The 14,863-nt window shown below is 35.1% G+C and overlaps 1 non-coding gene across 1 annotated transcript; it reads right to left on the bottom strand.

The window, feature by feature from the left end:
* Positions 1 to 1,653: 1,653 nt before the first annotated feature.
* LOC127676383 (U6 spliceosomal RNA) lies at positions 1,654 to 1,760 on the bottom strand. Its single transcript, XR_007975862.1, has one exon. It is a non-coding gene; the product is annotated as a U6 spliceosomal RNA (small nuclear RNA).
* Between the last annotated feature and the right edge of the window lie 13,103 nt (positions 1,761 to 14,863).

Raw genomic sequence — 14,863 nt, 5'->3', positions numbered from 1 at the left:
CTTTGCCTTATAGAAACTTTGTAGTTTTATGAGGTCCCATTTGTCAATTCTTGATCTTAGAGCATAAGCTATTGGTGTTCTATTCAGGAACTTTTCCCCTGTGCCCATGTCCTCAAGGGTCTTCCCCAGTTTCTTTTCTATTAGTTTCAGTGTGTCAGGTTTTATGTGGAGGTCCTTGATCCATTTGGAGTTGAGCTTAGTACAAGGAGATAAGAATGGATCGATTTGCATTCTTCTGCATGCTGACCTCCAATTGAACCAGCACCATTTGTTGAAAAGACTATTTTCCACTGGATGCTTTCAGCTCCTTTGTCAAAGATCAAGTGACCATAGGCGTGTGGGATCATTTCTGGGACTTCAATCCTATTGCATTGATCCACTTGCCTGATATTGTACCAATACCATGCAGTTTTTATCACTATTGCTCTGTAGTAAAGTTTGAGGTCTGGGATACTGAATCCCCCTGAAGTTCTTTTTCTGTTGAGAATAGTTTTAGCTATCCTGGGTTTTTTGTTATTCCAAATGAATTTGAGCATTTCTCTTTCTAGCTCTATGAAGAACTGGGTTGGGATTTTGATGGGGATTGCATTGAATCTGTAGATTGCCTTTGGCAATATAGCCATTTTAACTATATTAATCCTGCCAATCCACGAGCATGGAAGATTTTTCCATTTTCTGAGATCTTCTTCAATTTCCTTCCTCAGAGATCTGAAGTTCTTGTCATATAGGTCTTTCACTTGTTTGGTTAGCGTCACCCCAAGATACTTTATGCTGTTTGTGGCTATTGTGAAGGGTGTCATTTCCCTAATTTCTTTCTCAGTCTGCTTATCTTTTGAGTATATAAAGGCTACTATTTTCCTTGAGTTGATTCTTGTAGCCAGCCACTTTGCTGAAGTTGTTTATCAGCTGTTGGAGTTCTCTGGTGAAGGTTTTCGGGTCACTTAAGTAGACTATCATGTCATCTGCAAATAGTGATAGTTTGACGTCTTCCTTTCCAATTTGTATCCCTTTGATCTCCTTATGTTGTCTAATTGCTCTAGCTAGGACTTCAAGAACAATATTGAAAAGATATGGAGAGAGGGGGCAGCCTTGTCTAGTCCCTGATTTTAGTGGGATTGCTTCAAGTTTCTCTCCATTTAGTTTGATGTTGGCTACCAGTTTGCTGTATATTGCTTTTAATATGTTTAGATATGGGCCTTGAATTCCTGTTCTTTCCAAGACTTTTAGCATGAAAGGATGCTGAATTTTGTCAAATGCCTTTTCAGCATCTAATGAAATGATCATGTGGTTTTTTTCCTTTGAGTTTGTTTATGTAGTGGATTGCATTGATGGATTTCCTTATATTGAACCATCCTTGCATCCCTGGGATGAAGCCTACTTGATCCTGGTGGATGATCATTTTGATGTGTTTTTGGATTCAGTGGGCATGAATTTTATTGAGTAATTTTGCATCGATATTCATAAGGGAAATTGGCCTGAAATTCTCTTTCTTAGTTGGATCTTTGTGTGGTTTTGGTATCAGGGTAATTGTGGCGTCATAAAAGGAGTTGGGTAGTGTTCCTTCTGTTTTTGTTTGGTGGAATAGATTGAAGAGTATTGGTGTTAAGTCTTCTTTGAAGGTCTGATAGAATTCTGCACTGAAACCATCTGGTAAAAAATATGGAACGTTTCATGAATTTGCGTGTCATCCTTGCGCAGGGGCCATGCTGATCTTCTCTGTATCGTTTCAATTTTAGTATATGTGCTGCCGAAGCAAGCACATGCATACAAGAATCTAATGTTGGCTAACTATGAGTAGTCATATATCCTGTGATCGCATAAATTTGTAGGATTCTTTCATGCTAGGAATACTACAAATGTAAGGAGACAACTCCATAAAATAGAGCATGCAACTCGCATCTTAAAACAATGATAAACAACCAATACTCTCCTACCAATATGGGTAAAATAATTGATAGTGTCTCTGTCATTTAAATATGAATAAAAATCAGTAAGGAAACCAGTAGTTCAAAAAATTACAAAAGGATTTGAAAATGTTTAAAATAACTCTAGTTTGTAGTTCAAAGTATACTTACACTAAAGTTTAGTATTTGATTTACTTTTCTTTGGGTGCTTTTTTTTTTGTTTTTGATTTTGTTTTTGTTTTTGCTTCTTTCTCACACTGACTGGTATCAGCACTGTCAAAAATATATTTGAACATTGAAGCCAAAGAGACATCACAACTGGATAAGGCACTTAACATAATTTTCTTGGAATGCTTGGAACAATGTACACAGATTTTCAGATGTCAATTGCAGAAATTTTGGACATAAATGAGGTGGGAAATGCTCATTAATCAAGCTCACACTACCTACTTCTCAAAGGACATAAAATCAATATAGGTCAAATTTTCTATTTCACACAAGCCTATCTCAGTAAGCACCATGCAAGAGACTTTATGGGCAGTTTTCTTGCAGATTTGCTGCTTAGCATGCAAGAGCATCAGCTTCTTTAAATGCTGGACAGAAAGAACCTAAATTGTGAAACAGTTTGCCTGATTGAAAAAATAAAAACAATCAAATGGCAGCTCTACTCAATAGGAATTCTCCCTGTGAGAAGACAACAGGTACTGGCAGGTGAATTTCTCCTATGATAAGACAAGGGTACAGGCAAGTGGACTTCAAATTTTCATGTTGTAACTGTTGACTTCTGAAAGAATAATTGTATGACTCCCACTCTTAAAATAAACACATCCCCAAATAGAAGTACTTCCTTTGACCAACAACAATAATCAGGAGATTCATAATAATTATTTGAACTGTGATTAAGAGAATGGTTTTACTAAATATAAAAGATCTTCTACTATTAAAATTAAATATTAAATATATTAATGTCCAAAACACTTGCACAAGCAAATATGTAGTTTTTACTGTATTTCACTAATACCATTTTGTAAAATTGTTAAATGTATTATTAATATATGAACCTGTTATGACTATGTTATTGCGTATATATTTTCTGCATGAGATACACACACAAATAAATTATAATGAATTATTGTTTCCATGCAACCAAACTAATCACTAGAATAATAATAGCAATTTAAGTTATGCATTTTCTTCCTTGAGAAATCCATTTGCATAGCTACAGAATCAATATGTTATTATACATCATTATATATCATTATCTATTGTATGTTATGCATAGATACAGAACCAGAATTATTACATACGTGATGCTATAGTAATTTTGTATATTTACAATAATATTAAGAGAATAAGTGACTTTTTAAAACTTACAGAAAGGCATATTCTCTCTTGAAGCATTTTCTATTTCATATTTTGTCTGTCTTCCATGCTTAAAATTCAAAATTAGTGGTGAGAATATCACAGTCTGTAGGAACTTCTACAAATGTAAAAAAACTAAAATGATTTGTGATGAACTTAGTCCAAAGTTCTTAAGAATATACAGGAACTATCAGAACATTACTGAAAAAATACACAAATACACACACAAAAAAGAAAAACTAGGAGAGAGTTAGGGAGACTAGAAGCCTATTGCTTTCAGGACTAAACCAAACTCCTGTCCCTTATCTGCCAAGGCATTTGAAAATTACACAATGCATTGGTTTTTATTAATGAAGCAACTTTGGGCTATCTTATATCTAACATTAGGTAGTTTGATTCATCAAAAACTAGAGCAAAAGTCAAAATATGTTGAATAATGTGTTTGTATTATGGAAGGAGAGATCACTAAGATTGAAGATGTTTGAAAACTCTATAAGAAAGCATTATACTCACTAAAGTAAGCATATGGAGCAAAGTAAGTATATATATATGCATGTATATTGGAAGACACACACGCATATATATAAATGAATATATGTATATATGTATAATTTAAAAGATTTATGCCATGTGAGACAAAAGTGCTCTTTCTAAGAGACATAGACTATCCAACAAAAAAAATACAGTATCAAACATGTAAAACCTGACTTTTGAGTTTTGGTCAAATAGTCCAAAGTCTCCTGAAACAATATAGGCTATTGTCATTACCATTGAGTGCTTTCCAGAACTTGAAACTAAGAATCCTTTGCTGAATAGAGCACACACAGGTCTGTAACAAAGGATTTGAGGAATTAAGCTAGAAGTTACTTAGAAGCCTCTTCCTTGGAGAGTGGCTCTTATATTATCCAAAGGTGTTATGCAAGCCACCAAGGCAGAAAGCAGTGAATAGTCCTTCCCAAATGCCATAAAGTTTATTAACTACAATAAAGACTTGCATGGTAAGATATCCTATAGCACAGTAATGACATTTACATTTTCACAGTAAGCAACAGCTGTCCAGCTTTACTCAAGACATAATCAATAGAAGCAAAGCCATGTTTGACAATGTAATTCTAGCCAACCACCTGGCTGGGGAAGTCGTGGATTTTAGAGGAGAACCACTTTCCTAAATCAGTACCACTACAAACTATATTCAAAATAGCCAAATTTCAAAATAGAATACTTGTTTTCCAATAGACAGAGCTCTTTAAAGTAATCCGCAACTGACCAAAATGCAGACAGCAGAATCCCTATACCAAAGGTTCAGAAACATGATGGAGGGAACAGAAAGACATAAGAACCAGAGGACCAGGAGGTCTTCTGTAAGATATTGTCTTTATAAGCCCTCTTCTAGGACAGCGAGATAGCTGTACCAATATTAATAATATATTCACTTAAACAAGACCAGCACAGAGGCAGTGCTAGTTGATGCACACACATGAGAGAAAAATCTCACAAGGCTTCACTCCTATGATGAGGCAACTATTGACAGTTGAAAGAGGGTGACTCAGTCTTCTCCAGGAACATATGTAAATAATAACTAATTACAGACTAGGTTGGTATTGATTTGGGAAGGAGGAAAATGTAGAAATAATATAAATATGGCACTTATGTATGAAATGCTAAAAACAGTTTAGTAAAATTATTTTTTAGATTATAATTATGACATTTACTCATTTTCTTTCCCACCCGAAACCTTTCCATATACACCTACACCACTTTAAGTTCTTTCAAATTAATGTCTTATTCTTTCATTATTTGCTGTTACACACACACACACATACACAGAGAGAGAGAGAGAGAGAGAGAGAGAGAGAGAGAGAGAGAGAGAGAGAGAGAGAGAGAGAGGAGAGAGAGAGAGAGAGAGAGAATACATAAGTACAACATGCTCACTTTATATAATGGTCTTTGTAAGGACTTATCAGCTGAAGAAAGACAGCAATTATAGACATGCTAACATTAATAGGATAAAGTCTTAACCCTATAGGCAACTATGGAATCCTGAAAGTAGGGTAAAGGTTCTGTTTTTAGTTAAAAAAAAAAAAAGCCAGTGTGTACATGCCCAGCGCAATTACTCCGTGAGTAAGGCACTTGATGCCAACCTTGATATCGAATCGTTCCCTCTTACCCACACAGAGGAGAACCGAATCCTGAAAGAGGTTCACAGATCTCCACATATGCATGCCCACATACATAAACACCCAAGAAATAAATAAATAAATAAATAAATTTGTTCATGTGAATATATTCAGAAGTTAGTGACTGTGGTATTTAGGAATTAGAGATTTATGGAATAATTTCTTATTATTGATGCACACATGCACATTTGTGTGTGCATGTAGACATACACATGCATATGTGTGCATTTTAAACTATCTGGCTCAAACATTAAAAAATTGTAAGGAGTTCTGGTTGGACTGGAGGGTAAGGGTTGGGGACATCATCGTGTAAACAGGGGGTGGGGAGGAAGTCTGGAATGTGGAACTGTTGGAGCATGGACAGGGGGGTGGTAGGAATAAAATCTGGAATGTAAATAAATAAGTAAATAAATAAATAAATAAATAATAAAAAAGTTCTTGCTTAAATCCTATTACTGGAGAAGGAAATAGATATTGATTGATGTAGATTAGTTCTGTCCAGGCAAGATCAGTTTAAATCAGCCATCAGTTGATGCCAGCCCATACCTGAGCCAGTTAACAAACAATAGAAATACCATATTCAATCTCAGCTGACCAAAAACAGGTAAGCTATGTTATTATATTTGTATATTTTATACTTGGTTATTATACAAATAAATTGTGAAAATAGAAAATGAAATAAAAGTACTGTTTTGTAATTTTGTTAGTTTAGACCTTTCTGTCCCCCAAATGTCCATGTGTAAAAAGCAGACTCCAAGGGTAACAATTCTTGGAACAGGTAGGATCACTGAGAGGTGGGGCCTGGTGTGAACTCATCAGATCACTGAAGTAATTCACTGAATGGGGTTATAGAACTTCATCACAGTTTCCCCTTTCTCTCTTTCACTTTGAGATTATGGAGTTATTGGCTTTGCTCCATGGCAATCTCTCTTTCATAATGCATTTGCTCATCTCAAGGCCAGAAGGAAGATCAGTCCATCCACCTAAGGCTACAGGTGATTTCCTCAAATGTTCATTGTAGGCATGAATCTCTAACACTTTGAGTAGATCTTGTAACTTCACATGGACACACACACACATATGTATATGTATATATGTATACATATATATTCACACATGCATGTATACATGTATGCATATATACATATATGCATATATATAGACATGCACACATATATACATATACATTTGTACATGCATATATACATATATATATGCATATGTATGTATACATATCTACATATCTATATACCTATACACATACATATCTTTATATCTATATCATATCTACATATCTATATATCTTCATAAATACATATATACATACATGTATATAAATATATATACATGTATAATCATCCTAGTATCACTTTTCACAAAAGCAAACAAAATAAGAGAAAGCAAAATAAACATAGAAAGAACTCAAGTGCCAAGCATTAGCTGGGAGTATGAATCATTTTTGGTATGCTTTCCTGCTGGATTATCATGCAACAACAAGAATAAAAATTTGCAACTGCATATTTTTGAGCATGTGAAGCCAGGCACAAAGGAAATCATCTATGCTGTTGGAAGTAGGTTATCAGATATCTGCTGTAAGGAGAGTGAAGAGTGCAGCTTGGTGAGAGAAGAAACAAATGAGAATTTTCTATGTAATGGAATAATAGTCTATACTATTTTTGTGGCTTCAATTTGTAAGGGCATTCTCAATTTCTGAAAACTCTATTGGAATAGGCCCACATTTCCTAAAACATGTTTTTCAACTCTCAACACGATAAACACAAAAAGGAATGCTATAGTCAAACATGTTTGAGGCATGGTGTGTGCACTATATCCTTGTGGAATTTTACCTTTCTCATCTCTAAGCATTAATAAATCTGACAGAAATATCATGTTTCCTTCTAAGAAGCATCAATTACTAATGTGCCCATAGGAGCAATATTCTACAGATTCACCGTAGAAAACTTCAAATTGAATAATCCCCAAAGCCTCTTTTAGGTTGAATAGTTTATAAACTCCAGTAGTAAATGCTTTATACGGCTTGAGAATATTGTGAAGTCTCTGGGTGGTAACTTTATATTTTATGAAAATCTTGACAAACATGTAGGGATAGCTAGTAACAGAGAAGAGCATTATGCAAGGAGCCAATTTCTCTTCTAACATATTTTCCCTCTAGTTATCATGATACAGGTCTATGACCGTGCCTTAATCTTTGCATGTGAAAAATTGAGTCCACATCTGCCCAGTCTTCATTACTGGATACTATGTAAGTAAAGTTTCTAAAGAAAAGGTAAAATGTGGCTTAAATTGTATATTACCTCTACAGAAATCAAGTCAGAACAAGTTGCTTAATTTGAGGACTATAAAAGCAAAAGATGGACTAGAAATGTTGATTAAATATTTTGTGCCATTTTCATACACCTTTAATTCCAAAACAGAACATTTTGGAGTAGTTGAAAATAATTTTTCCTCGACCTAAAAATAGGAATAATAAGAGTTATTTTGTTCTGTTTATGAATATTCAGTTTAGTAGCTAAATATAACCATATATATTTGGTTATACACAAAAAATATACATACAAAAAAACAGTTGCGCACAGTTCAAGTAACACCTGCTGATTTACAGGGACAAGCCTTGCTGTGTTAACTGAGCTACCAGGGATCAGTTATCTTCAGGTCCTTCCAGGTGGTACAGCCTTGGTATTCACATTCTTCCATGAATGCCACAAAGAGTGAGATAGGAAAGGCCCCTATCCCTCCCAGGATCTCTTGTCAGAGGTATATCCTGCTGTGTACTTGACCCAATGTCCGTAAGTGAGATACACAGTAAGAAAACAATCACAAAGTTGTCTTCAATACATAATGCATGTTTGACTTCTGCAGTATGTCCATCAATGTTGTAACTCTATGAGAAGTGTCATGACACTGAGAATGACATAGCATGATAAAATCATATTATAATATGAAAACTATACATTTATTTATAAAAGTTCATTATTTGTACAGAACATTACATTATTCTTTTTAATAAACTACTTGAAATAAGTGGTCTTGATAAGAACCCAAGTCTAGATGGAGGAAATCATCAAATCCTGAAGTAGCAAGAAAATAAAGAATAATAAATTCATTATATTTATTTTAGTTCAACTTTAGTAAGGCCCATCAGGTAACTCAATAAAATGATTTGTCAATTTGTACTCCTGTGAATCTGTATGTCCAGTACCACCATTTATCCAAGATGAGTGTCTGTCTCTTTGGAAACTAACTCAAGTGGTCAGCCTCGTATTGAACTTGGTGTTTATTCAAACACAGGAACTTAGACCCACAAGGATCAAGATCACCCCAGCATGGCTGCTTCACAAACTGGAGCTCTCTTGCTTCCTCAATTCCCAGGTATTTTCCAGAAATCATTATCAGATTGCAGCCTACTTGTAAATGTGGTCCAGTGCAATAGAAAGGAGAACTTGACTGGCATGTGTGAGCTGACCTAATATGTAATATTTTGGTCCAGTTGCTATGTAATACTCTGCTTGCCCTATATCCGGACACTTTTGCATAGAATAACAACATGTCAAGGTGGTTTCTCAGGTGCCAAGATGTTGAAACTAGTTTCCAAGTGAGTATCTATCCAGTTATTTAATTCCTATAATGTCTCAGAACAACTGATTGGTACAAGCAAACAGGCACTAGCTTGGCTTTATTTCAGAAGAAACTACTTGCAAGGTGACTGTTCAAATACGGACTTGAAGATCAGAGAAAACCACCTTGATGTTTGCTGAGGTCAGCCCTGACTTGGTTTCCCTTCCTAATTGTGATGCTAGGAGCAGAGTTCTTTGGAAATTGACCATACCTTAAAATAAGGTGGAGATTTATGGGTAGGTTATATAACTTTTCTTCACATTTTCAGTCCACGATGAGTTGGGATAATGATGATATATCTGTATTTATTCATATATATATATATATATATATATATATATATATGAATATATATATATATACTATATAAAACTCAAGCTTTTTGGTAAAGCCAGACTCAAGAAAGTGCATAGAATACAAGTGCACATTTTTTTCTAAATAAATACATTCATGAGGTCAAATAGGAAATCAGAAATAGGACATTGCCAAAGCCCAAGAGCTGTATTTTCCTCGTTATATTCATTAACCTGTGCCAGTTATAATGATGAGTTCTTAGCCCATGATTTAACTTATGAAATGGATTATGTAAATAAGATTATGACTTTTAGAGATAAGTCCAGAGAGAAGAAATTACTTGCTTTAGGTCACAAAACAATTTAGCACAGAAATTAAGGTAGTTTTCAAACCTGCTATGACCTATCCAATATTCCTTCTATTTTGCCAAGGATTTTGTTTTGATTAAAACATGTCCAGAAACTGACAAATCTATCGGATGTTACCTCACTATTTCTTCAGTATAGAGTCAAGACTCTACATGTGAAGGTTTAGTCTATGCATCATTTCACCATCTTCCACAGTACTTATTTCAGAAACATTGCACTTCTAATGTTGTAGTGGATGACAGAGACAATTAGATACCCAGAGATGAGTCTCAGAATACATTTGAATAAAGACACAGAATAAATAGAAAATATAACTCTCCCTTTATCAGAAGCTGTCTTCTGGCAAAGATTCAATTATGTAGTGTTTCACATTGGGTCAATTCAGTGTGGGAAGAGAGTGACAATGGAAGTTTGGTGAATATCATTTGTGTACTCCAAGTCATAAGACACTTCATGCTATAGGCTGGATTTCCAATACATTCAAAATTCCCAGATGTTCCAGTTTCCCAAACAAAAATCCCCAAATCTACTCTCTTTTCTCTGAATCTGTCTCTTAGTATGTAACACAGAGTAAGCAGTGGATGTTTACTTGTTCTATGAGAGCATGCACATGAGCTCACCCCATATTTTTATTAGACTGATAAGTCCTCATACATTAGCTCTCAACATAATTTTTTCTAATTTCATCCACTTTCCTGTGAGAGATAAAGGTATGTTTAAACGGCACACTTGACCAGGCATAATGACACATACCTTCAGCTCCAGGAGAAAGACAAGAAACTTGAGACTAGATTGTCTCCATAGTGAGTCCAGGCCACCTAGAGATACAAAGTTAGACCTTGTCTCAATTTTAAATCAAATAAGAAAGAATAAAAACAACCAGGCAAACTTGGTCACACTGCCTTATTTCCTCAGCATAATATGTGTCAACAGAAAATAGATCATCAATGTGCCTCTGCCTACTTCTTCTTACCTGTCAATGGAAAATTGACCATCAGCATGTCTCTGGCCACTGCTTCTTTCCCTTCCCTAGTTTTGTGCTTAGCATCTCCCAGTACCTCCCCAGTGGAGTCACAAATCTTCTACCAGTGGCTCTAAAAATGACCAGGATGCTGTTTGTGCATGAAGTGAATGTTGTGCCCATGGACTCTCAATAATATGGGTGTCTGCATAAGAATCTCTCAAGGCACAAAACTCGGCATGAAACTTTAGATAAGGGATTATTTCGCAAAGGAACACCAATACATGAAGGACTATAAGTAAGTAGTCAGTGATCATTGAGGTAGGAAAATCAGTTTTTTTCTAGAATGAGTCAGCTGAATGAGTCAGTTTTCCCAATCCTTAGTGGTCATCTCTAATTCTTATACAGACAGTCAACACTAATTCAATTCAGTGTGTGTGTGTGTGGGTGTGTGGGTGGGTGTGTGTGTGTGTGTGTAATTTGAGAGGACATGATGGAGATATGATTATACTGTGAGTAGGATTAGAGTAATGTAAATATTGTGTATCCCTTTATGAAATTATCATAAAATAAAATGCTGATTTTTACAGAAGTCATTGTTGAACCATCCTACACATGGATAATACACACACCTGTCCCTGCCATAACACTGACAAAAGTCTATTCAATATCACGTCATCAGTTTCTAAGTAAAACCCATGTTCTGGTGCATACTGGGACAATAACCACTGACTGACTTAACCTCTTTTATATATGTAACAGTTGGTTCTTGAGTCAACTCCATGGGGAGGTGGTGGATGGCTTGAAAGATGAAGCCTAGTGGGGAATGTGCAGGGCGCAGAGGTGTGCTCTTAAAGGCAGATCATTGAACTTCACCCCCACCTTCTCCTCTCCCAGTGGCTTCCCAGTATAGTATGAAAACGGTTTTGCACCTCCATCTGCTTCGAGCATGATTTGAGATTTCACCCACAGTTCCAAAGCAGTAAAGACAACAAATCAAGACTGGAAACTCCAAGTTGAGAAACCAAAGAACTACTTTTTAAACTTCCTTTTAATATTAATCCGTATGCAATTAAAAAATTGGATATCTTTATTATAGAATTGGAAAGCTAACTATTCTTATTTTCTCTACTTTTTTAGATACCATTTCTCCACTTTATAATAGGCAAATGTAAAGAAACACTCATTTAGCAACATTGTCAAATTCCTTTTCTTTTCATTCTTGTATGTGAGCTTTGCTAAAAGAAAGACTCCATGGAATTGGATGGGTTTTGAACATTGCGTCTGTCACTTGTCCTCCTACTGTATCTTATGTGTAAAACAAAGACAATATTAGCAGTTAGTGTGTGGAGCTGATTGACAGTAGCAAGTGTGAAAATAAGTACGTGGAAAACACTCCATAAATGTTAGCTGTCATTAACATTCTCATTTCTTGTGTTCTTCTCACAGATCTTTCACTATTGTTCAATATACAGACTATGCTTCTCTGAAGTTCTTCAACTAACTAATTGTCCTTGTCCCCACGACATGCTCAGCCCTTGGTTCCCATAGTACCAGGGACATGCCAAAAACAATAGTTCTTCTTCATAGGTTTGTGAACACTTCGAGCACAGGGTTTAGTATTATTCACACTTGCATCTCTAGTACAAGGACCCAATGTTTAAAGAAAAAAGTTCCCTTCATGCAATTTGGAAAAGAATCCTTATACAACAGAAACAAGGAAACACAGCCACAGAAGAAAGGTCATCAAAACTGAGATTTCCCAGCTGGCTGAGCATTCCTCCTCCCAGTGTCTTCCAAGCCAATGGTCAGAAGGAATATTTTATGACCCAGAAGAGCTTTGATAAATATGAAGAGCTGGTAAAACCAGGGATCCCACTGACACCCTGGATATAAACAACTGCAATCCAGTCAAGCCTTGGCTCACGTTGAGAACAGCTGGGTTTGATTTGTCTTTTCATGCATTTGCACAAGCTTGTGCTCCCTGGGATTTTTACTTAAAACTTTTCTTCAAAAGTGCCAGTACATTATTTATTGTCAAAATGAATTACACCCAAGGAGACTTACAATTGTGGTGAATATCAAGATTTACTATTCCCAGACTCACAACAGAAGAATAAAGGCTTTTTGGTAATGATCTGACAATTCCCAGAGCCACATGTCTGAACATAGAAAATATATTTTTACCCATAAAATTTAGAAAAACTGATCTTTAGCTTGGAAATATTTTCCTCTTAGGAAACATCTATACAAACAGAACTAAATTTATAATAACAATCCCTGAGGCAATGTCAATAGGTTTCATTCAATTTCTAATATGTAGTTATTTGGTTATTTTCACTTATTAAGTGCTTTATCAAAATTAAGGGAAATTAGTCATGAGATACAAAATAATATATAAGAAGGGTGTAAATTAGCTAAAATATTAATATAAGAGTATGAATAATATACATAAATGTGTCTATTTATATAGATATACATAGATAAATTATACATAAATAGATGATAAGAGATAGATACAGCCTTTTGGCTAAGATCAAGGGTATGTGTGTTTGTGTGTGTGTGTGTGTGAGAGAGAGAGAGAGAGAGAGAGAGAGAGAGAGAGAGAGAGATTTTCCTAATACTAGGCTTGCTGTCACTCTTACACAAAAGTTATTCTGAAGCTCTCTGAATTGGGTGGCATTCTCTTCTGTTCTGGTCAGACTTACTTGCCTATTACTGGCACTTTTTGTGGGTACAAGCAAATAAACAAACACAGAGTGAAGCTAACGCCTTGGAATATGACTCACTTAAGTCTTCCTCATATTTTCTTTTACTTGTGCCTTATGTTAAACCACCTCCAAGAGAAATTCCACTTTGCATGATATCTATTTTTTCAGAGTATGTAAAAATATTTTACCTCTTGTATAGGAAAAACTTAGCTGAAATGTGTATGTTCATATATATATATATATATATATATACAAATATATGTAAAATATGTATATGCATATGGATATTATATGTGTATATGTATATATACATATTAAGAGAGGGAAGGAGGAGGGGCAGCAAAGATATGGATATGATTTTATATATATATATATGTATATATATATGCTTTCAAATATATATGAGACTTATACCATGTCACATAAAATATTTTAATAATGTCTCAATTAATGACTCAATCAACAAATAAAGCTTGCTCTACTGATTGACAGATAAATAAATTGAATGGTTTATTTTCTTACATTCCAAACATTATCTTAATACAAAAGATTTAATTGCTTAGAAAAGGACAAAGGATCCTTGTTGGCCATTGGTGAGCTTAGCTCAAGGCCCTCTGCTGAACTGTTTGCACAGGTTTCCTGAGTGTGGAACATCCTGAGGCTTAGCTTGATTCCTGTTTTCCTGCCAGGTGTGGTAGGGACTTCCCAGGTGCCTGACCTATGGCTATAATTGTTTTTTCCTGTTGTTTTTCACCCAGCCTCTAGTATATATTGCTGGTCCCTCAGTAAAGCTTGGGAATTCTCCTTACTGAAGGACCCGAGTCTGTGTCTTCTGTCAACCCCCCAGGTCTACACCTGATACTTGGTATGGTGGCAGTGCGGGTACTGTCAATACTAACTCATGCTGACAAGCTGAAATAGACATGTGACCCACAGACATGATGTTTGTAACTGAGTTAACATTATTCTTGCATGTTTGAAATGTTGAAATATTTATTTAAGTTATAAAGCTATTTAAACCAATATAAAGAGGCATGAAGTTCCTGGTGAAGACATTCTCTTTCTGCTGAAAATCATCATGAGTCACAGACAAACTGACATCTGACGTTATACCTATGAGTTGTCTTTATTTAATGTCAGAATCTTTCTTATCCACCAAAGAAGAACATTATATTCACCTTAGTTGACTGTAGATTAGATCATGAAGATATTTGTTCGCAGTGAGAAAACGGTTTCAGTGTGCTTAGTGGCACTCCTTTTGACTAAGTGCCAACTCAAGAAATAAATATATGAAGAAACATACAAACACACGTACATATGTGTGTGCGCGCGTGTATATATATATATATATATATATTTAACAAATATATGTGTTTAAATATGGATATATTTTTTCCACATGGAGATTATACTTTATTTTACTATTAATGCCTAGTAATTTATTAGTTAT

Source organism: Apodemus sylvaticus, chromosome 1 (genome assembly GCF_947179515.1).
Source record: "Apodemus sylvaticus chromosome 1, mApoSyl1.1, whole genome shotgun sequence".
In the NCBI taxonomy this organism is placed as follows: domain Eukaryota; kingdom Metazoa; phylum Chordata; class Mammalia; order Rodentia; family Muridae; genus Apodemus; species Apodemus sylvaticus.
Note: the sequence above shows the minus strand (reverse complement) of the source record. Positions and strands in the feature narration are given on the sequence as shown.